Source organism: Schistocerca piceifrons, chromosome 6 (assembly GCF_021461385.2).
Source record: "Schistocerca piceifrons isolate TAMUIC-IGC-003096 chromosome 6, iqSchPice1.1, whole genome shotgun sequence".
NCBI classification, from domain to species: Eukaryota; Metazoa; Arthropoda; class Insecta; order Orthoptera; family Acrididae; genus Schistocerca; species Schistocerca piceifrons.
In genome coordinates, this window is record NC_060143.1 from 414,601,467 (window position 1) to 414,623,287 (window position 21,821).

Sequence of the window (21,821 nt, forward strand, 5' to 3'; positions counted from 1 at the left end):
TGTGTTGACTGTGTCAATATACCGTTTTCTAGGTGGTAATTCATAATGTTCGAACCCAATGTATGTTCTAGAATCCTGCTGCATATCGACGTTAATGATACGGATTTGTAATTTGTTGCATTACCCCTATCGTCTTTCTTGAATATTAGTGTGACCCGTGCAACGTTCCAGTCTTTTGGGTACGACTCTTTCGTTGAGCGAGCTCTCGTATTTCATTGTTCAGTATGTGGCCACTGCGTCAGCATACTCTGAAAGGAATCTAATTGGTATACAGTCTGGACCGGAGGACTTGCTTTTATTAAATGATTTAAGTTGCTTCACTGCTCCGAGGATATCTTCATCTAAGTTATTCATGTTAGCAGCTGTTCGTGATTTGAATTCTGGAATGTTACTTCGTCTTCTTTGACGAAGGAATATCGTGAGGCTGTGTTCGGTAACTCTCCTTTAACAGCACAGTTCAAAAATGTCTCTGAGCACTATGGGACTTAACTTCTGAGATCATCATTCCCCTAGAACTTAGAACTACTTAAACCTAACCAACCTAAGGACATCACACACATCCATGCCCTAGGCAGGATTCGAACCTGCGACCGTAGCAGTCCCGCGGTTCCGGAATAGCACAGTCATCGATAATATTTCCATTGCTATCGCGCGGAGAAGGCATCGATTGAGTGTTGCCACTAGCATAGCTCATACACCTGAATGTCTTCGGATATCCTGTCAGGTTTCGAGACAAAGTTTCGTTATGAAGGTTACAACCAGCGTTTTACATTGATGTCAGTGCTAAATTTCGAGCTTCTGTAAAAGATCGCCAATCTGAGGGATTTTTCTTCCGTTTAAATTTGTCATGCTTTTTTTCATTGTTTCTGCAACAGTGTTCTGACCTGGTTTTTCTACCAAGGGAGATCAGCTATGTCGTCAAATTTACTTGGTATAGATCTCTCAATTGCTGTCGATACACAATAAAATTGTAAACTTACGCTGTAAACTGTTTTCGCCCGTGCGGAGCGGGCTAGAGCGAGTTCTGTCCTCGCCAGGCAACGAATGTAACATCATCGTTTGGCACTACCTCGCATCGCGTGTCGTCTTCGCCAGCCATACGGCTGCGCGTTCGCTATCTGTGCTCCGAGCCGCTATGTCCTGTGCCGTGGACAAGTTGTGCTCCTCGTAAGATGTAACTTTAAAAACATACTTTCTTTTGAGGATGCTTCTCATTGGGTAAGAGAACGTAATCAATGCTCACAGGAATCCATTTTTGTTTGATTGAGAAACAGTTGTTTGTGACGAACTTCTTCACATTACTTAGAAGAATTTCTGGAGGATTTTTTTTCTCCATCAGAATCAGCAGATTGCTTCTGTTCGAAGTTTACTTGTTCAAATAGACAAAGTTTGAACACATTTAATTGTGATCTTGTGGAATTATTCCTAGTGGAGAATAATTCTCTAGGAACGACGACACAAAAAATTACGGTTTCATGATTGTGTTTCTAAATATAGGACATTTCATATTCTTACCCTTTGCGTTCCTTTGCCACCGATATTTAAGGTAATGGGCCTCCCGTTATGAAATTGTAGGAGCGACCGGAGATGAGATCTTTATCTCATTTGGCCCGAGCCTACGATGGGAGCCAGCACGCTCTGGAATTCAAGGGAAGGTGTGCAGACAACAGCGCCCACAAAATCTTCCCTGCAATTCCCTTTAGCATGCAAGGAAACATACGTATTTTGTCCGACGAATCCGGTATCTGTGCTTAAAGAAGGCACGTATATCTTGTACTGTCAGTATCTGGAGGATACAAAATTTCTTAAGTTGTACGTGACAGGCGTATTTCCCCGTTTCGTAATAACTGAACTGGAGAAAAGTTAGATTTTATAATGTGACTGCAGTTATGTCATAATGTGTTGTGATGTCACAAGAGGAACAACAAATTCATGTTACTATATATTAAATCTTCTTACCGTATATTCGTAATACACCTGCCTGCAAATTTAAGGAGGAACTAGATACACCTACATTAGTATCTACATATGTTCTCCGCAAGCCAGCCCGCATCTCGTGGTCGTGCGGTAGCATTCTCGCTTCCCACGCCCGGGTTCCCGGGTTCGATTCCCGGCGGGGTCAGGGATTTTCTCTGCCTCGTGATGGCTGGGTGTTGTGTGCTGTCCTTAGATTAGTTAGGTTTAACTAGTTCTAAGTTCCAGGGGACTGATGACCATAGATGTTAAGTCCCATAGTGCTCACAGCCATTTTTCCATTTTCCGCAAGCCACCGTACCACTACAAGTAGTTCCTTTTCTTGTTCCACACGCAGATAGAGTGAAGGGAAAACTACTGTCCTTACGCCTCCGTATGAGCCCTAATTTCTCATGTTATATTCATTGTCCTTACGAGGAATGTATACTGGCGGCAGCAGGATCGTTCTGCAGTCAGCTTTGACGCCGGTTGTCTAGAATTTTTGAATATTGTTTGAAAAGAAAATCGGCTTCCCTCCACGGAATCCCATTTATGTTTCCGAAGCATCTCCGTAATACTTGCTTGTTGATCAAACTTACCAGTAACAAACGCAACAGCATGCCCCTGAAATGCTTATATGTCTTCCCTCAATCCGACCTGTTGCGGATTTCGAACACTTGATCAGTACTCAAAAATTGGTCACATTTGCGTCCTGTATGTGGTTTTCTATACAGATTAATCACACTTTCCTAAAATTCTACCTATAAACCGAAGTCGACCATTCACCTTCCGAATTACAATCCTAACATGTTCGTTCCGTTTCATGTCGCTTTGCAACGTTACGCCCAGATGCTAAACGATGTGAATGTTTCTAGCAGGACACTACTGACGCTGTATCCGATCACGACGGGTTGTTTTTCCTTCTCATCCACGTTAACTTACATTTTCCTGAAGGTGTCATTCATCACACAAACCACAAATTTTGCCTAAGTCATGTTCTTTCATGCTGCTCGTCAGGCCCTCCAGGTCATTTATGTATGTAGAAAACAACAGCGGCCGTATCACTCTTTCCTTGGGCGTTCCTGACGATTTCTTGTCTCAAACGAGCACTCGCCACAGAGTAAAACAAACTGGGTTCTTCTATTTAAGAAGCCTTCATGCTACTCTCATATAAGGGAAATTATTTTGTATGCTCTTATCTTAGTTAACAGTATGCAGTGGGGTACTGTATCGAATGCTTTCCGGGAATCTAGGAATATGAAAACTGTCAATTGCCTTTCATCTGTTGTTCGTAGTATATCATATGCGAAAAGGGCTAGTTCAGTTTAACACGAGCTTTACTTTCTATAACACTGCTTATTCGTGGTCATAAGCTTTCCGATCTCTAGGAAATGTGTTATAATCGTACTCAGGGTATGTTCCACAATTCTGCAGAAAACCGATGTTAAGGATATTTTCTCTAATGTATCAAATATTCGGTAGAAATGAATGAAAGTATGGGAGCATACTGGGGCAAATCTCGTAGTCGTGCAAGGAAAGTTGGACGTCACATGGAGTGAAGTTAACATGACTATAGCGCCTGAGACGACTGGCCTCGCAACACGAGATAGTTGAAGGAACGGAAAATACAGTCTGTGTCGATCATGGAGCAGTTACGGTACACTGTAGTGATACCGTCCTTCACAACATGGCCCGGAGGCAACTTTTGGATGACTATCATTGGAAGACTGGAAGAAGGCTGGGTATGACGAATGCAGCCAAAGAGCGTAGTATTGCTCACAGCATTATTTGACTTGTTTCGGGAACGTTCGGAGCTAGAAGCACTGTTTCAAGAAGGAGAAGAAGTTGTCGACCACAGTCAACTACGCAGCAGATGACCGTTACAGCTTGTAACAGGCAGGAACGGACCCACGTCGAACAGTGGGTGCAATTTCAACTGCCTTAAATAGAGCTCCAAGGCACGCAACCTCACGCTGCACTGTGGCACCGAAGCTGCAGAGGAGTGGCCTGTTTGCTCGAAGTTCTTGCAGTACATTGGGTTTCGCTGATACCAGCACATGGGTGGCACAGTGTGCGATGCTTAGGTTCGCATGGTTTTCTAGGGTCAGTACAGATTCAGTGTGAGTAGTGTTTTTGACGTAACCTCGTATGGCGAGAGAACTCATAATGCAGCAAGGAACATTTGCGATCACTGCACTTTTACGTGCTATGATGTGGTGAACCACAATGTTGCATGGAGTATGCTAACCCGTCAACGTTATTCTAACATATTACTCCTCACCAAAGTCGTCATTTCAGGAATGCTTTCGGCCTTAGCTTACTTTTATGGATGACAATGGGCGACCACATCAAAGAGCGCAAGTGCAGGAGCTCTTGGAACGAGCAGATATTCTGAGAATGGGCTTCAATCCCATCGAGCATGTGAAGGATGCATTAAGGGAAGTGCTGTATACATCTCAAATGCACCAATTATCTCCCAGTGGCTGTCAACCTCGCTGGTGGAGGGATGGGAAGCCCTACCACAAGAACTGCTTACCAACCTTATGGCCAATACTGGAGCACGACGGAGAGCATACATTACTGTTCATGGTGGTCACGCAAAAACCATGTTCCGCCTTTTTTCTTTTTTAATGCCTGTGGGACCATCATAAATGGTGGTGTGACTACTGTCTTCATAAAAATTTTCATTTCTATTCCTCTCATGTTGCTCTCACTGTGGATTTCTTTCGATTATCTTCTGGAATGTGCTGCACATTTTCTGTGCATCGGCCAAGTTTCATGTAGCTATGTTACTTGGCAGTGCCTTATGCGATGAGCGTCCCGTCTGCCGACCGCTGTTGGGAAGCGGGGTGCACTCAGCTCTTGTGAGGCAAGCTGAGGAGATACTTATTAGTAGCGGCTCCGGTCTCGTAGAATGACATACTGTCGCCAATGCGGTGCGCTGACCACATGCCCCTCCACATCCGCATCCAGTGACGCCTATGGGCTGAGGATGACACGGCGTCCGGTCGGTGCCGTTGGGCCTTCATGGCCTGTTCTGGTGGAGTTTACTTACGAAAGTTATTTTCGTCCATAGCTTCATGAGACACTACTGGTAACAAGCGTAGGTGAGCCACTAAGTCAAATGCTTCACAGAAATAGAAAAATACTGAATTTACCTAACACTCTTCATCCATGGCGTACAGGGCGTCATATGAGAACAATCAAAATTGGGTATCTCATGTCTTTGGAATCCATACTCGTTTGCATGGAGGAGGTAATTCTGTTCGACATACCTTGTTAGTTTTACGCTCAAAATTCTAATATTCTGCGACAAATGAATGTCGAGAACATTGGACGGTTTTGTGCATTCTTCCTACCACTGGCCATGGTGTTTCTTATTAGAGAACTACAGATTACTCAGGACATTTTTCAGATGAAAGGCAGTTCAGTTTCGTAACTTCTCTGGCCCATCTCTCTTCATCACACTCATGGAATTTTCTTCTACAAAGTGAAACTAAGCCGGCCGGGGTGACCGAGCGGTTCTTGGTGCTACAGTCTGGAACCGCACGTTCGCTACGGTCGCAGGTTCGAATCCTTCCTCGGGCATGGATGTGTGTGATGTCCTTAGGTTAGTTAGTTTTAAGTAGTTCTAAGTTCTAGGGGACTGATGACCTCAGATGTTAAGTCCTATAGTGCTCAGAGCCATTTGAACCATAATCAGGGGACATAATTTTACTGGGGGAGAAATCACGTATGGCCTTCCTCAAGGCTCAATCTCAGCTCCACTGATGTTCATTGTATATACTGGGTGATCCCATAGTGCTCAGAGCCATTTAAACCTTTTCTTTTTTTTTAAAAAAAATGAAATTACCTATACATGTCTCCAAACTTTTTCACTGCTAAATTATTAGAGCTGCTAGGATTAAAATTGATCAGATATGGATTAAAAGAAATGACCTTCCTGATACTTTGTCGTTACGAAGTCTTCTTCCAAATTTTACTTTGCGTAATAATATACTTATAATGTTCAAGTAATGCAGCTACTTGTCGAAGAACTGTTTTCACAGCTGCGACAATGTTGGTCCCTTTGCTACGACGCTATTGGTTTTCCTTCCCTTAATGTATTAGGAATTCAGAACTATCATCAGTACAACGAATTCAATTGAGCAACGTACGTGAAGTGAATTTTAGCTCGGCAGAGCACAAGTAATAACTAGCAGCAATGCCTGCCGGGCTCCTTCTTTAACGCTCTTTCTTAGGTATCGTTGATAAGCATATTACACCATACTATGGCACATGTATAGCAAACTATGTTGCAGCGGCAGCGAGAGTCACAGAAATGCCCAGAGGTGCAGGTGAAGAAAACTAATTTCTGCTAATTTATTTACAAATTCCTTTGCCTGCATTTAGTTAGCATATGTATTATGACCCGAATCACTTCTCTAAAATAGTGGGGCATTTTTAATATTAGCGTTGCATCTTGTTTTAATCTGATAAGTTCGTTGTGGTCTGTTTACGACTGAGATTCTGTTTCATGTATATTACGTAAGTACTACGTACATCGTGTCATTCAAGTAGATGTGAAAAGTTATTATTCTCACTAATACCATATCACACTTCCGATACAGCTACACAGATATTCATTATGATTCTATGAAATTATCTGCTAGTTGGTGCAGATGTCGACACTATAGGCAGATCCAGAGTCTAAGAAGTACTAGTGCAGCATAACGTTCCGACGTCATTACTCACTGAACATCCGATCCAAAATCATGCTTATTCGCCCCTGCAAGGTGCATTGCATTTTTATGGATACCAGTTTGGAAACAAAATAACAAAATGTATACCCAATTACCTAATCAGGCTGTGACATTAATCTAGAGCTTTTTCTGTCAAAGCGGTTAAAAGTATTTATAGATAGTCAGTGAGAAGCTTCATGAAGTTAACGGATCTTGAAACTCCTAGTGTTTGGCTAGTCCAAAAGCAACAGGGCATACAAGGAATAAGATTAATAATCATTTACTTCGCGGAGCAACATTTACATAAACATATTTAAATAAATAAATCTAGTAATTACTTAATTGGCAAATTAAATGGTTAACACTTCAACAATTTACATGAACTAGAAATAAAAAAAAAAGAAATATGAAAGTAAACGGACATCAGTGGGAGTGCAACAAGTAATACACAAATAAATACATCGACATACTATGCGACCCTGTATTGGCAAGGCGTAGTGGGCTGGGAAAGATTAAGTGGTGCAGGATGGCTGTCCGTTTAGTACAGCCTGGACTTGGCTCCGCTTGCGGACGCTGTGCTTGCTGTATTAGCCAGGCAGATTTCACCCAAGTCCCACCAAATGAAACACAAATGGCAGCTAATTAGCAGAGAAATACAGACATTAGTACAGGAATTGGGCCAGGCGTCTACTATAGTCCGAACGCCGACAGGCGACAGGCAAAATTACAGCAATGAGAAAAACAAGTAAATAATTTTTCAAAGAGTTAACGGAAACGGACAAATGAAACTTGTAAAACGGCCAAGCAACCTTTTATACCAAATTCGCGCCAAGTGGGCGAGGGGTAAACAAGTAACCGTTACGTTGACCGGAGCACGAAACCCCAGTATAAAGCGTTCGGTTGGCAATAACATAGCCCTTTGAATAACTCTACAGCGACGTATAAGATAATCGTGACAAACGCAAAATAAAGTCCTCACTGAGAGAGTTAAGAATGAACATTAAAGGCTGCAGTCACAGAATTGATACAGGAAATGGCAATTATAGCCAAGGTTACTGTCGGTGCTCCACTCACTCGCATCCGATAAATCAAGTAGGAAGCTCACCAAACATGTCGGTACAACGATCCAGGAAGGCCAGCGTGGCGCCGACACACAACTCCACAGCGGCAGTCCGCAATCCGCATCCAGGTCCGGTCGGTCACTGTAGCAAACAACACGGTCTTTCCCTCGGCTCACACCCCACTTGTCCAAAGGTTTGCAGCCGGCCACAACCGAGGTAATAATGATTGTCAATCCAGCAACCCGCCAGGTTCCTGGTATGGCTTCTACGCTCAGAGCCGGTGACTGCTAACTGCCGAACTTGTGCCGAACTGCCAGCACAATACTCGCCTCGCCAACAAGTTACAACTCGGCCGCCTCACCCCAAACGAACTGTTTCAGTTTGCTGGTCTCACTGACACCGCACTCGCGCCTCCGTTCCGAGCGCGAACCACACTCTCCTAAGGCAAAGATGTTCCACTAAGACCGTGGCGCGACCTATCCATCGTACAACGGTTTTAGTACTAATCGCTTCTATCCTGGTTGTGTACCTTCGTTCATTGGTAATTTCCATTCTGTTAAAAATTCTTGTCCAGAGCGTTATTCATAAGTTCCTCTGAGTTACTAAAATGTAAACTTTCATGGCCGGAAATATCATGTCCATTATAATTATCCGGGCTGTTATGCCGTGGTCGGTTGATGAATTCTGAGGTGATTCCCAACGTTTCGTCTCCGACTGCGGGAGACATCTTCAAGGGGGTCCGTAGCTTGATGGAAGGTCCAACACACACACTGGCTCGCTACTGACTGCCGCTAAATTCCGTGTCCGCGCGCCCCCGCGCCGCGGCGTGACGTCACGTGTTTTGAAAACGTCAGTGCAATTGGCCGCTGTCCGTCGCCGTCGATCGCCGTTGCCATCACCCAGTAGTGGACGAGTGGTACACATCTTCTTTAACACCGGCATCCATATACCGTTTAATTTGACGCCCTCCTCCTTTCGGTTGAAATTATTTGGGTGTTTAGCGATTTCGATTGCCTCCCTGAAGAGCCTTTCGTAGTATCCGCTCGTGGCCGCTAGTACTTGCGTCTCCTCGAAACGAATATTGTGGTTCCCTGGCTGGAAAGTATGCTCCGCAACAGCTGATCGTTCCGTTTCTCCTCTTCTACAATTTCCCTTGTGCTCTTCCAAACGTTTGGAAACAGTTCTTTTGGTGGTACCCACATAAACATCACCACAGCTGCATGGGATCCTATACACTCCAGATTTTTCCAATGGTTTGCGAGCGTCCTTGGCAGGCCTAAGGTATTCCTGTATCTTCCTGGTGGGCTTGTAAATTACAGTAATATTCCGCTTCGTCAAGATCCTCCCTATTCTTTCCGTTACATTTTTAACAAACGGCAGGAAAACCTTAGATTTTGCAGTAGCCTGTACGTCAGTATGATTTCTGCGTGGCTGCCTCAACGCACGTTTTATTTCGGCGGACGAATATCCGTTCTTCGTTAGTGCATTGTGGAGATGTTCCATCTCAGCGTCGAGCAACTCAGGTTCACAAATATTTCTAGCTCTGTCCGCTAACGTCTTGATAACACCCCGCTTCTGTTGTGGATGGTGGTTCGAATCCCGGTGCAAATAACGGTCCATGTGCGTGGGTTTGCGGTACACTGAGTGGCCCAAACTACCATTTTCGTTTCTAAACACAAGCACATCTGAGTTACCATAAAGTACTGTATGATAAATACAATACACAGAGGTTCACGCTATTCCCGTAATTTATTGGCCTGTGGTTTGTGGGCGCAAAGCTAAGTTTGCTGAAATGATGCGAAGACGCAACTGTAGCTGCCCGCTGAGGGTACTCTTTGGAGGTGCTTTTTGCATCCTAATAGCTCGATCTCTTGAAGAATGTTGAAATTCTGCCCCTTACTTCAGTGAGCAGCTCGAACTGAGTCATAACAACATTTTAGCACACTTTGACTTGTTGTGTAGAATACCCTAAGACATATTACATTTTCATGTGCACTCACCAGATCTTACAAACATTAAATAATAAAATATGGCTGGCTGCTATTTTCTGGGTCCTGTGTAAGGCATTTGACTGTGTCAATCACAGTAATCTCCTTGATAAATTGAAGTTTTATGAGACTGATGGTTGCTGTTGTTGTTGTGGTCTTCAGTCCAGAGACTGGTTTGATGCAGCTCTCCATGCTACTCTATCCTGTGCAAGCTGCTTCATCTCCCAGTACCTACTGCCGCCTACATCTTTCTGAATCTGTTTAGTGTATTCATCTATTGGTCTCCCTCTACGATTTTTACGCTCCACACTGTCTTCGATTACTAAATCTGTGATCCCTTGATGCCTCAGAATATGACCTACCAACCGATCCCTTCTTCTAGTCAAGTTGTGCCACAAATTTCTGTTCTCTCCATTTCTACTCAGTACTTCCTCATTAGTTATGTGATCTACCCATCTAATCTTCAGCATTCTTCTGTAGCACCACATTTCTAAAGCTTCTATTCTCTTCATGTCTAAACTGTTTATCATCCATTTTTTACTTCGATACTGGCTACACTCAATACAAATACTTTCATAAACGACTTCCTGCCACTTAAATCTATACTAGATGTTAACAAATTTCTCTTCTTCAGAAACGCTTTCCTTGCCATTGCCAGCCAACATTTTATATCTTCTCTACTTCGACCATCATTAGTTATTTTGCTCCCCAAATAGGAAAACTCATTTACTACTTTAAGCGTCTCATTCTTCTGGATAAGATACCGGTATGGTATAGGCTACAAAGTAATAACATCGTATGTAACTAAAAGAATGCCGGAAGTTGCACTTAGTAGCTCAACCAATATTATCCGGGGACATAATTTTACCAGGGAGAAATCACGTTGGCCTTCCCCAAGGCTCAATCTTAGCTCCACTGATGTTCGTAAATATATAAACGTCTTCCATCTCTTATAGGACAAGGGGTCCTTTTTGCAGATGGCAATAGTATATAATCATTGCAAGATGCATACAGAAACAGAAGAACTGGTCAACATATTCTTAAAATTATCATCGACTGGTTTTCTGCAAATAGTCTCAACCACAGTTTCAAAAAGCCTCAACATATTCAGTACTGCACATTTATGGGTCGTTTTGGAGTTCAACTTAGTTCAGCTACAGTTGCACTTAGAATCATTGCAACTCTTCGGGAGAGACTAACCGCGCAGTTGAAATACTTTGCGTTTTTCAAAAAAAAAAAATGTTCAAATGTGTGTGAAATCTTATGAGACTTAACTGCTAAGGTCATCAGTCTCTAAGCTTACACACTACTTAACCTAAATTATCCTAAGAACAAACACACACACCCATTCCCGAGGGCTCGAACCTTCTCCGGGACCAGCCGCACAGTCCATGATTCCAGCGCCCTAGACCGCTTGGTTAATCCCGCGCGGCTGCGTTTTTCAATTCAGTAATGTTGTATGGAATAATGCTATGCGGTAGAACGTCTTGAGATTTTTACTTATTTTAAACCACGTTCTGCATGTACAGTATGTTGCGTTCTTTTCTGTTTTGGATTAATGTAAATACACAAAGTTTTAAGTGTCAATACAGACAAATGTTCTTTACTGATTAATAGATGTTTCCTTAGTTTCCTTTAAAACTGCACTGCGTCATGCCCAATTCAGTTCCTCAAGTAAAAATGGATGAGTTAAACATCTGAAGTGATACCGTCGTACAATGGTAAGGATGATTCCGAACGTGGGTTCCAATTCAAAATATTATTTACTCACTCCCCTCTACAAGTCCTAGAAGTTTGCAACTGAAATTTCCTTACAACTTGTACAACACTTTAATTTTCCTTTCCTCAGTCCATCTTTTATCTAGATAATGATCTGTTCTTGTAAGCAGCGTTTTTTCTGACTTGACATTTGTTGGCAATCGTAAAATCATCCAGATTTTACCTCACCAAACGAAGGTTTCATCACCTAAAAATGTCACTGTTTCATACTTCCACATCCATCTAGTTTACCGCTTCATCCTTATTTTAGATTTCCCGTATCGTGATGACGTTCCCCGCTTTCGCCGTATTTTAATTTGGACTGCCGACGCCTTGAATTTTGCACATTTTTATCACAACTGACATAGAATGTTGGGTCATCTACTGTTTGCCACTTGATCTATGTCATAAAACAAAACTGAGTCCATAATTCTCCTATATAGTTTCGCGTATAATTTAAGTACACTTTAACCAAAAAACGCTCTTTACTCGTTTTGTCATTTATATACACAAGTACCAAGAAGATGTGACTCTAACGCCATGAAATTGTTTGGGTCATAACTAAACATTTATCAAATAGCTCAAGTGGTATTTTTCATAATAAAATTCTACATTTGTGGATGCCTAAAATACAGAATTTGGTGCTACTTCGTATAGATAGATCATCCAGTAACGTTTATGCGACCACCTGTCAGAAGCTTGAATAACTACATTTCACAGCGGCGACCACTGAGAGACGTACAGGAAGAGAGTAAGTGAGATTCTGGAAGGTAGCAACAGGATGTGCAGCCATGCCGACTCCGGTGCTCTGTTCAGCTGCGCTTTGCGGTTGAGGATCCATGGCGCAGACAGCCTGATCTTCATGGTCTTACAGATTCTTTATTGGGTTTAAATCTGGAGAGTTTGGTGGCCAGTGGAGTATGGTAAACTGCTCCTGGTGAACCAAATACTTACACAGCGTGCTGCGTGACATACGTGCTGGTACATTCCATCGTACCGAGGAAAAACAAACTGCATAGAATATAGGGATGGACAGGGTACACAAGGTGAGCAGAGTGTTTGCGTTGATCCATGTGCCTACCAGAATGACGAGATCACTCAGAGAATGCCACGAAGACGTTCACCAGACATAAGGCTCCCTCCTCCACGCTGAACTGTTCCAACGATTGTTGCAGACTTCTTGTCTTCAAACGTGTCAAGCCACACACGCCATCGGCCGTCTTTCTGATGACGCATAAAACGTGATTCATCTGAAAAGATCGCCCTTCGCCACCCCGTGGACGTCCAGTTGCATTCGTCGTCGATAAACAACAGTCAGAATGGGTGCACGAACCAGGTGCTTGCTGCGAAGGCCAACAAGCAACAAAATTCACTGAACGGTAGTTGAAGAGGGTCAACGTCTGTTTGCCCGTCAGTTTCCTCGTTCAGCCATTTCATCTATGACCTGTGGTGCACCACAATTACTACGGCGTGGTTTTGAATAGGACCATTGTGCCATGTATGGTATTCTTGACCTCGGCGATCCATGAACAGTTTATAAAATTGGCCATTTCGGAAATGCTTCCACCCTCGGCCGAGAGCCAATGATCATGCTCTTTTCAACGTCAGATAAATCGCCTCATGTCCGCTCTAAGACAACGACTGCACCTCTTTCTGCCTCCTCCCCTCCCCTCCTCCCCCCTTTCCCCCCGTCACCGTCCAGCCCACTCGTAATACTTTAATACCATTCATTGCTAGTGATGCTACCTGCCTTTTGAGAGTGGTTTTTGCACGGTGTTGATGAACACAGGCGTTGGTCACATAAGTGTGACTGGACATTGCGTAAACAATACCCTTCCTCACACGTTGGGCTTTAACCTTTCAGTATACGCCGTATTGTCCCCAATTAAATCTAATTCGCAATCCACGGTCCCGGCCAAAGTTTTCAGGTGGATTGCCTCGTTTCTAAGGCAAATGCCTGAACAGGAAATCCCCTCTCCATTAGTCCCAATGTTGGCTTCCTCTGCCTCTGCTCACTTGGTATTTGCCTGAAAAGTCCGTAACTACCCCACAGTCTGCTCTAAATTTACGGGCTGGAAATGAAAAATATACAAATGATAATAAATACGTATTATTATTCATTCCCCATTTGCACACTCCAGCAACTTTCGCTTGCACAGTGTAGATTAGATTAGATTAGATTAGATTAGATTAATGCTAGTTCCATGGATCATGAATACAATATTTCGTAATGATGTGGAACGAGTCGAATTTTCCAATACATGACATAATTAGGTTAATTTAACAACATACTTAAGTTAATATAACAACTTTATTTTTTTGTGTTTTTTTGTTTTTCTTTATTTTTTATTTTTATTTTTTATTTTTTTTCAATATTTTTGTTTTTTTTTTCTTTTTTTCTTAATTTATATCTAAAAATTCCTCTATGGAGTAGAAGGAGTTGTCATTCAGAAATTCTTTTAATTTCTTCTTAAATACTTGTTGGTTATCTGTCAGACTTTTGATACTATTTGGTAAGTGACCAAAGACTTTAGTGCCAGTATAATTCACCCCTTTCTGTGCCAACGTTAGATTTAATCTTGAATAGTGAAGATCGTCCTTTCTCCTAGTATTGTAGTTATGCACACTGCTATTACTTTTGAATTGGGTTTGGTTGTTAATAACAAATTTCATAAGAGAGTATATATACTGAGAAGCTACTGTGAATATCCCTAGATCCTTAAATAAATGTCTGCAGGATGATCTTGGGTGGACTCCAGCTATTATTCTGATTACACGCTTTTGTGCAATAAATACTTTATTCCTCAGTGATGAATTACCCCAAAATATGATGCCATATGAAAGCAATGAGTGAAAATAGGCGTAGTAAGCTAATTTACTAAGATGTTTATCACCAAAATTTGCAATGACTCTTATTGCATAAGTAGCTGAACTCAAACGTTTCAGCAGATCATCAATGTGTTTCTTCCAATTTAATCTCTCATCAATGGACATACCTAAAAATTTGGAATATTCTACCTTAGCTATATGCTTCTGATTAAGGTCTATATTTATTAATGGCGTCATACCATTCACTGTACGGAACTGTATGTACTGTGTCTTATCAAAATTCAGTGAGAGTCCGTTTACAAGGAACCACTTAGTAATTTTCTGAAAGACAGTAGTGACAATTTCATCAGTTAATTCTTGTTTCTCAGGTGTGATTACTATACTTGTATCATCAGCAAAGAGAACTAACTTTGCCTCTTCATGAATATAGAATGGCAAGTCATTAATATACACTCCTGGAAATTGAAATAAGAACACCGTGAATTCATTGTCCCAGGAAGGGGAAACTTTATTGACACATTCCTGGGGTCAGATACATCACATGATCACACTGACAGAACCACAGGCACATAGACACAGGCAACAGAGCATGCACAATGTCGGCACTAGTACAGTGTATATCCACCTTTCGCAGCAAAGCAGGCTGCTATTCTCCCATGGAGACGATTGTAGAGATGCTGGATGTAGTCCTGTGGAACGGCTTGCCATGCCATTTCCACCTGGCGCCTCAGTTGGACCAGCGTTCGTGCTGGACGTGCAGACCGCGTGAGACGACGCTTCATCCAGTCCCAAACATGCTCAATGGGGGACAGATCCGGAGATCTTGCTGGCCAGGGTAGTTGACTTACACCTTCTAGAGCACGTTGGGTGGCACGGGATACATGCGGACGTGCATTGTCCTGTTGGAACAGCAAGTTCCCTTGCCGGTCTAGGAATGGTAGAACGATGGATTCGATGACGGTTTGGATGTACCGTGCACTATTCAGTGTCCTCTCGACGATCACCAGTGGTGTACGGCCAGTGTAGGAGATCGCTCCCCACACCATGATGCCGGGTGTTGGCCCTGTGTGCCTCGGTCGTATGCAGTCCTGATTGTGGCGCTCACCTGCACGTCGCCAAACACGCATACGACCATCATTGGCACCAAGGCAGAAGCGACTCTCATCGCTGAAGACGACACGTCTCCATTCGTCCCTCCATTCACGCCTGTCGCGACACCACTGGAGGCGGGCTGCACGATGTTGGGGCGTGAGCGGAAGACGGCCTAACGGTGTGCGGGACCGTAGCCCAGGTTCATGGAGACGGTTGCGAATGGTCCTCGCCGATACCCCAGGAGCAACAGTGTCCCTAATTTGCTGGGAAGTGGCGGTGCGGTCCCCTACGGCACTGCGTAGGATCCTACGGTCTTGTCGTGCATCCGTGCGTCGCTGCGGTCCGGTCCCAGGTCGACGGGCACGTGCACCTTCCGCCGACCACTGGCGACAACATCGATGTACTGTGGAGACCTCACGCCCCACGTGTTGAGCAATTCGGCGGCACGTCCACCCGGCCTCCCGCATGCCCACTATACACCCTCGCTCAAAGTCCGTCAACTGCACATACGGTTCACGTCCACGCTGTCGCGGCATGCTACCAGTGTTAAAGACTGCGATGGAGCTCCGTATGCCACGGCAAACTGGCTGACACTGACGGCGGCGGTGCACAAATGCTGCGCAGCTAGCGCCATTCGACGGCCAACACCGCGGTTCCTGGTGTGTCCGCTGTGCCGTGCGTGTGATCATTGCTTGTACAGCCCTCTCGCAGTGTCCGGAGCAAGTATGGTGGGTCTGACACACCGGTGTCAATGTGTTCTTTTTTCCATTTCCAGGAGTGTATAATAAGAACAACAAAGGACCCAAGACTGACCCTTGTGGAACCCCATTCTTGATAGTTCCCCAGTTTGAGGAATGTGCTGATCTTTGCATGTTACGAGAACTACTTATTTCAACTTTCTGCACTCTTCCAGTTAGGTACGAATTAAACCATTTGTGCACTGTCCCACTCATGCCACAATACTTGAGCTTGTCTAGCAGAATTTCATGATTTACACAATCAAAAGCCTTTGAGAGATCACAAAAAATCCCAATGGGTGGTGTTCGGTTATTCAGATCATTCAAAATTTGACTGGTGAAAGCATATATGGCATTTTCTGTTGAAAAACCTTTCTGGAAACCAAACTGACATTTTGTTAGTACTTCATTTTTACAGATATGTGAAGCTACTCTTGAATACATTACTTTCTCAAAAATTTTGGATAAAGCTGTTAGAAGGGAGATTGCACGGTAATTGTTGACATCAGATCTATCCCCCTTTTTATGCAAAGGTATAACAATAGCATATTTCAGTCTATCAGGGAAAATGCCCTGTTCCAGAGAGCTATTACACAGGTGGCTGAGAATCTTACTTATCTGTTGAGAACAAGCTTTTAGTATTTTGCTGGAAATGCCATCAATTCCATGTGAGTTTTTGCTTTTAAGCAAGTTTATTATTTTCCTAATTTCAGAGGGAGAAGTGGGTGAGATTTCAATTGTATCAAATTGCATAGGTATGGCCTCTTCCATTAACAGCCTAGCATCTTCTAATGAACACCTGGATCCTACTATATCCACAACATTTAGAAAATGATTATTAAAAATATTTTCAACTTCTGACTTTTTGTTTGTAAAGTTTTCATTTAATTTGATGGTAATACTGTCTTCCTCTGCTCTTAGTTCACCTGTTTCTCTTTTAATAATATTCCAAATTGTTTTAATTTTATTATCAGAGTTGCTGATTTCAGACATGATACACATACTCCTGGATTTTTTAATAACTTTTCTTAATATAACACTGTAGTTTTTATAATTTTTGATAGTTTCTGGGTCACTACTCTTTCTTGCTGTCAGATACATTTCCCTTTTCCGGTTACAAGATATTTTTATACCCTTAGTAAGCCATGGTTTGTTACAAGGTTTCTTACGAGTATATTAAACTATTTTCTTGGGGAAGCAGTTTTCAAATGCATTTACAAAAATGTCATGAAATAAATTATATTTTAAATTGGCATCAGGTTCACGGTACACCTCATCCCAGTCTAACTGCTGTAGGCTTTCCCTGAAATTTGCAATTGTTAAATTGTTGACTGAACGTATTACTTTGGAGGACTGTTTAGTATTGCTGAATGGAGCTATATCATATATTGTAACTAGCTGTGCACCATGATCAGAAAGACCATTCTCAACAGGCTGAGCATTTATCTGGTTAAACTTATCTTGGTCTATAAAGAAGTTATCTATCAGTGAGCTGCTATCCTTTACCACCCGAGTAGGAAAATCAATAACGGGTGTCAAATTGAAAGAACCGAGTAATACTTCAAGGTCATTTTTCCTATTACCCTCTTTCAGAGAATCTACATTGAAGTCCCCACAAATAATAATTTGCTTCCCCCTGTCTGACAGATAGCACAACAAGGAGTCCAAATTTTTCAGAAATAGATGAAAATTTCCTGATGGGGACCTATATACAGTTACAATTATAAATGTGCCTTTATTTAATTTAAGCTCACAGGCACATGCTTCTATATGTTTCTCTACACAAAACTTTTTTGTTTCTATACTTTTTGCACAATGATAACTTTTGACATATATGGAAACTCCTACTTTCTCCATATTTTCTCTCATTACATGTGCAGAGAGCTTATAACAACTTACATTTACCTTATCCATATCAGTAACAATGTGATGCTCAGACAGGCATAGTATATCTATTTCATTCTCAGCTTCTAAATCTTCCAAACAAACCAGAAGCTCATCTACTTTATTCTTTAAACTCCCAATACTTTGATGAAATATACTTACATTATTTTTAATTATACTTTTATGAGAACCTTTCCTTATTCTAACATTTGCAGTACTCTCCTGTCTGAGTTTCTCATTGTGCTTAGGCCTAGTTCCTATACCAGTGGTCACATGGTGTTCAGAGAGGCAGATTATGTCAATTGGGTTGGGTGACTTTAGTTCATCAATGCAATTACCTAGGACTGAGATACAACTTGGTGGAGATAAAATTTCTGGTGATTGATGAAAATTTATAATTGATAGCTGTGATTGGTGATCCAATGTGCTAGAATTGTGCTGTTGAATTTCTTTCCTAAACTGAAAATTTGTTTCAATCCTGACCTCTCGTAGAACTTGACATCTTTCTGTCTTACCTATCCTAAAAAAGGTGCTGCTCCAACACCTGTAACCACTGGTATTTTACCATTCATGGCAGTGCCTCCCCCCCTTAAATTTCCTGCTATTACCCCAGCCAATTTCCCCTTCCCTTTCCTGTTGAGATGTAGGCCGTGCCTGGTATAGTCCCACCTACTGAGATAATCAACAGGAACCACACCAATATGAGCCCCCGCACCCGACACAAGCAGCCGTTCCAACTCCAAATTAACTCTCCCAACAGAAGAGTTCAAATGAGGCCGGTCATGGCGTCTCAGGACAGATACAAGTTCAACATTGGTGTGTCTCGATGCCGACGCAATCTTTACCAGGTCACACTCTATACTGCACCCAGGATCTCTGTCGATGCTGTTCCCTGGCCCTCCCACAATAACCACGGTGTCTTCCCTGGTAAATCCTTTACAGAGTGAACCTAAATCCTCTGTCACCTGATCCAGACTAGCACTTGGTTTGAAAAAATTTGTGACCTGGTATTCTGGTCCTAATTCCTCCTGCAGAAGTTGGCCTACACCTCTGGCATGAGAACTGCCTAACAACAAAACTTTCTTCCTTTTCGATGACTTTCCTACATTCTTTTTCAATTTCCTATTGAAAGTTTGTTGTGTCCTGTCTACACCTACCTCTGCTTGAGGCTCATCAGTTTCTAACTGAAGCAACAGGTCAAACTTATTTTTGACATTTCCCACAAAACTGTCAGACTTAGTTCTAGGCCTGTTCCTTCTGCTACCTGTTGCCACTTCCCACCTCTCTTTGCCCTTCTCCCTCCTTAACCTGTCCAGATCTTCCCTAGCCTGATCTAGCTCAGCCTGAAGGGCAGCAATTTTCCCCTCCTGTTCCACTATCTTCCTATCTCTGCTGCAAATCCTACATAACCACTGATGAGCCTGATCCACTTTCCCAACACCCACGCCACTGCAGTCGCCCCAGTGAAAAAAACTACTGCATCCATCACACCAAACCCCGGAACTAACAATTCTACGGCAAGTGTGTTGCAGATGGCTGCACCTGCGCCAAAGCTTCGAGGAATCACCTTGAATTCCGGATCAGAGTGTCAATGATCGTGTCAATGATCCTTGTGATGTAGCTTTCAGAGATAAGTTATTAGGTTTTGGGGTAACACAGTTCGCAAATTTTTTGAGGGGTTACAATGTCTAAGAAAAGAGGTAAAGCAGGGATGAATGTAATTTATAGTAGTGTATCAATCTGTATTTTATTGCAGATGCAGATATATTGTATTTCAGCTACGCCATAGCCATTTTCAGTGCAAGTGGTTGCGAGTCATATAAACTAGAAAGCTTATACACGCACCTCTTGTTAAAACGAACATCAAATGTCCGTTTCAATTCACTGTAATGGTGTTAATGTGTAAGAAATTAATAAGAGTCTTCTTACATGACTGTCGACGAATGTAAAATATTTTCGAAACTGTGTTTTTGCACCGTCAGCTGTATGAGGTGTGATAAAAAAATACGGCGACTAATTTTACTTGGAACGAAATAATACGTTTAACAGAAAATGATTTAATCTCCTACCGAGTACTGCCTTTCGTTAGTTCAAAAAGGTTCAAATGGCTCTGAGCACTATGGGACTTAACATCTGAGGACATCAGTCCCCTAGAACTTAGAACTACTGAAACCTAACTGACCTAAGGACATCACACACATCTATGCCCGAGGCAGGATTCAAACCTGCGACCGAAGCGGTCGCGCGGTTCCAGACTGAAGCGCCTAGAACCGCTCGGCCCTTTCGTTAGTAATACACTTATTCCAATGTTGAATTGATGTCTGGAAGCATTTCTGGAAGGCTTGTTTCGGAAGGGCGTGCAGCTTCTTTGTCGTGTCTCTCTCAATGTCAGGAAAGGTGTCAAAACGTATTCCTTGAAGGAGAGTTTTAATTTTCAGGAGGAGCCTAGAAATCGCAAGGTGCTAAATCTGCTGGGTATAAGGCGGATCTTTGCACACAGGAATACATTTTAGGCCAAAAAGCTCGGGAATCAGAACTGAGGTGTGGCTCTGCGCGTTGTTGCGACGAAAAAGAAAGCCAATAGCAAATTTTTCTCGTCTCTTTCTCCGTACAACATTCTGCAACCATTGCATTGCACCCCTATAAAATTCCCTTGGAGCGAACTGTGATCGCAATATACTCTCAGTATCGGGAAAAAAAACAGCATGACTCTGATAAAAGATTTTAAGTGAGCTGCCTTTTTAGGATGAGGAGCTTCACTGCTTTTCCATTGGGAATTCTGAATTTTCTTCTCAGGGTCGTAACTATAGAACTATTTTGAATGTAAGTTCCGGATCTGAATGAAGACAATCCTTCAACTCCGTGCAAACTGAAACACGATTTTCCTTTATGTCCACTCAAAAGTCTGGAAACAAATTTTGCAGTCACTCGTCTCATTTGCAAATAATGGGTTAATGCTTTTCACGGACCCGTACGAGATGCTAGATTCTTCGGTAAGCCTGTTTGAACGAACAGTTTTTTATTCTTTTTGTACTTTTACTTCTGTTTCTGAGGTTAATGGATGTCCCGAACGTTGCTCGTATTCTACCGATTTATTTCTGTTTTTAAATCGCTCGTACCACTTGTTAACAGTCTTCAGAGTTACAGCATTGTCGCCACACACTGCTTCAATATTCTATGAGATTCTTTATCACTTTTTTTAAAAACTTTAAACAGAATTTGATTTTCCCGCGTTGTTATAAATCTGTGATGTGTGACAGAATACGTAAACACGTCCTGACTTCAGCGTCTTTGAGCGCTGAGTGACAAGTCAGTCCGTGTTCCAGTTGGACGCTGCCAGTCTCAACGGATCAGGCTATAGGAAAAATTACATGATATGTTTGAAGTACCAGCAGTTCCTGGTAAAAAATTTCATTAACCGTAAAATTTGGTCACACCTAATAGAATTGTACAGTATATTTATTCATTACTCGCTTTAGATATATCAAGCAGCTCCACAGCAGAAAAAAAAACAGTGTACATCAATGTACCAAGAAATGCATTTTCGTCAAATACGACACAACCTAATGTTTAACACACATGACTGTCATAACATTCTGTCTGAACATAAACCTTATAAACGCGCTGTGAATTGGCACAATTACAGTAATGCATACTTCACACTTAATAACTTCTTTCAATATTCGAAATTACTTTGACGTTGAACGATGTCTTTTTAGTGCTTCACTTTTTTCGTCAGACAGTGTATTTTCGAAGTTGGGTACCAGTTATCGAAGAGGCAGCTGGCGAGAAGAAGTT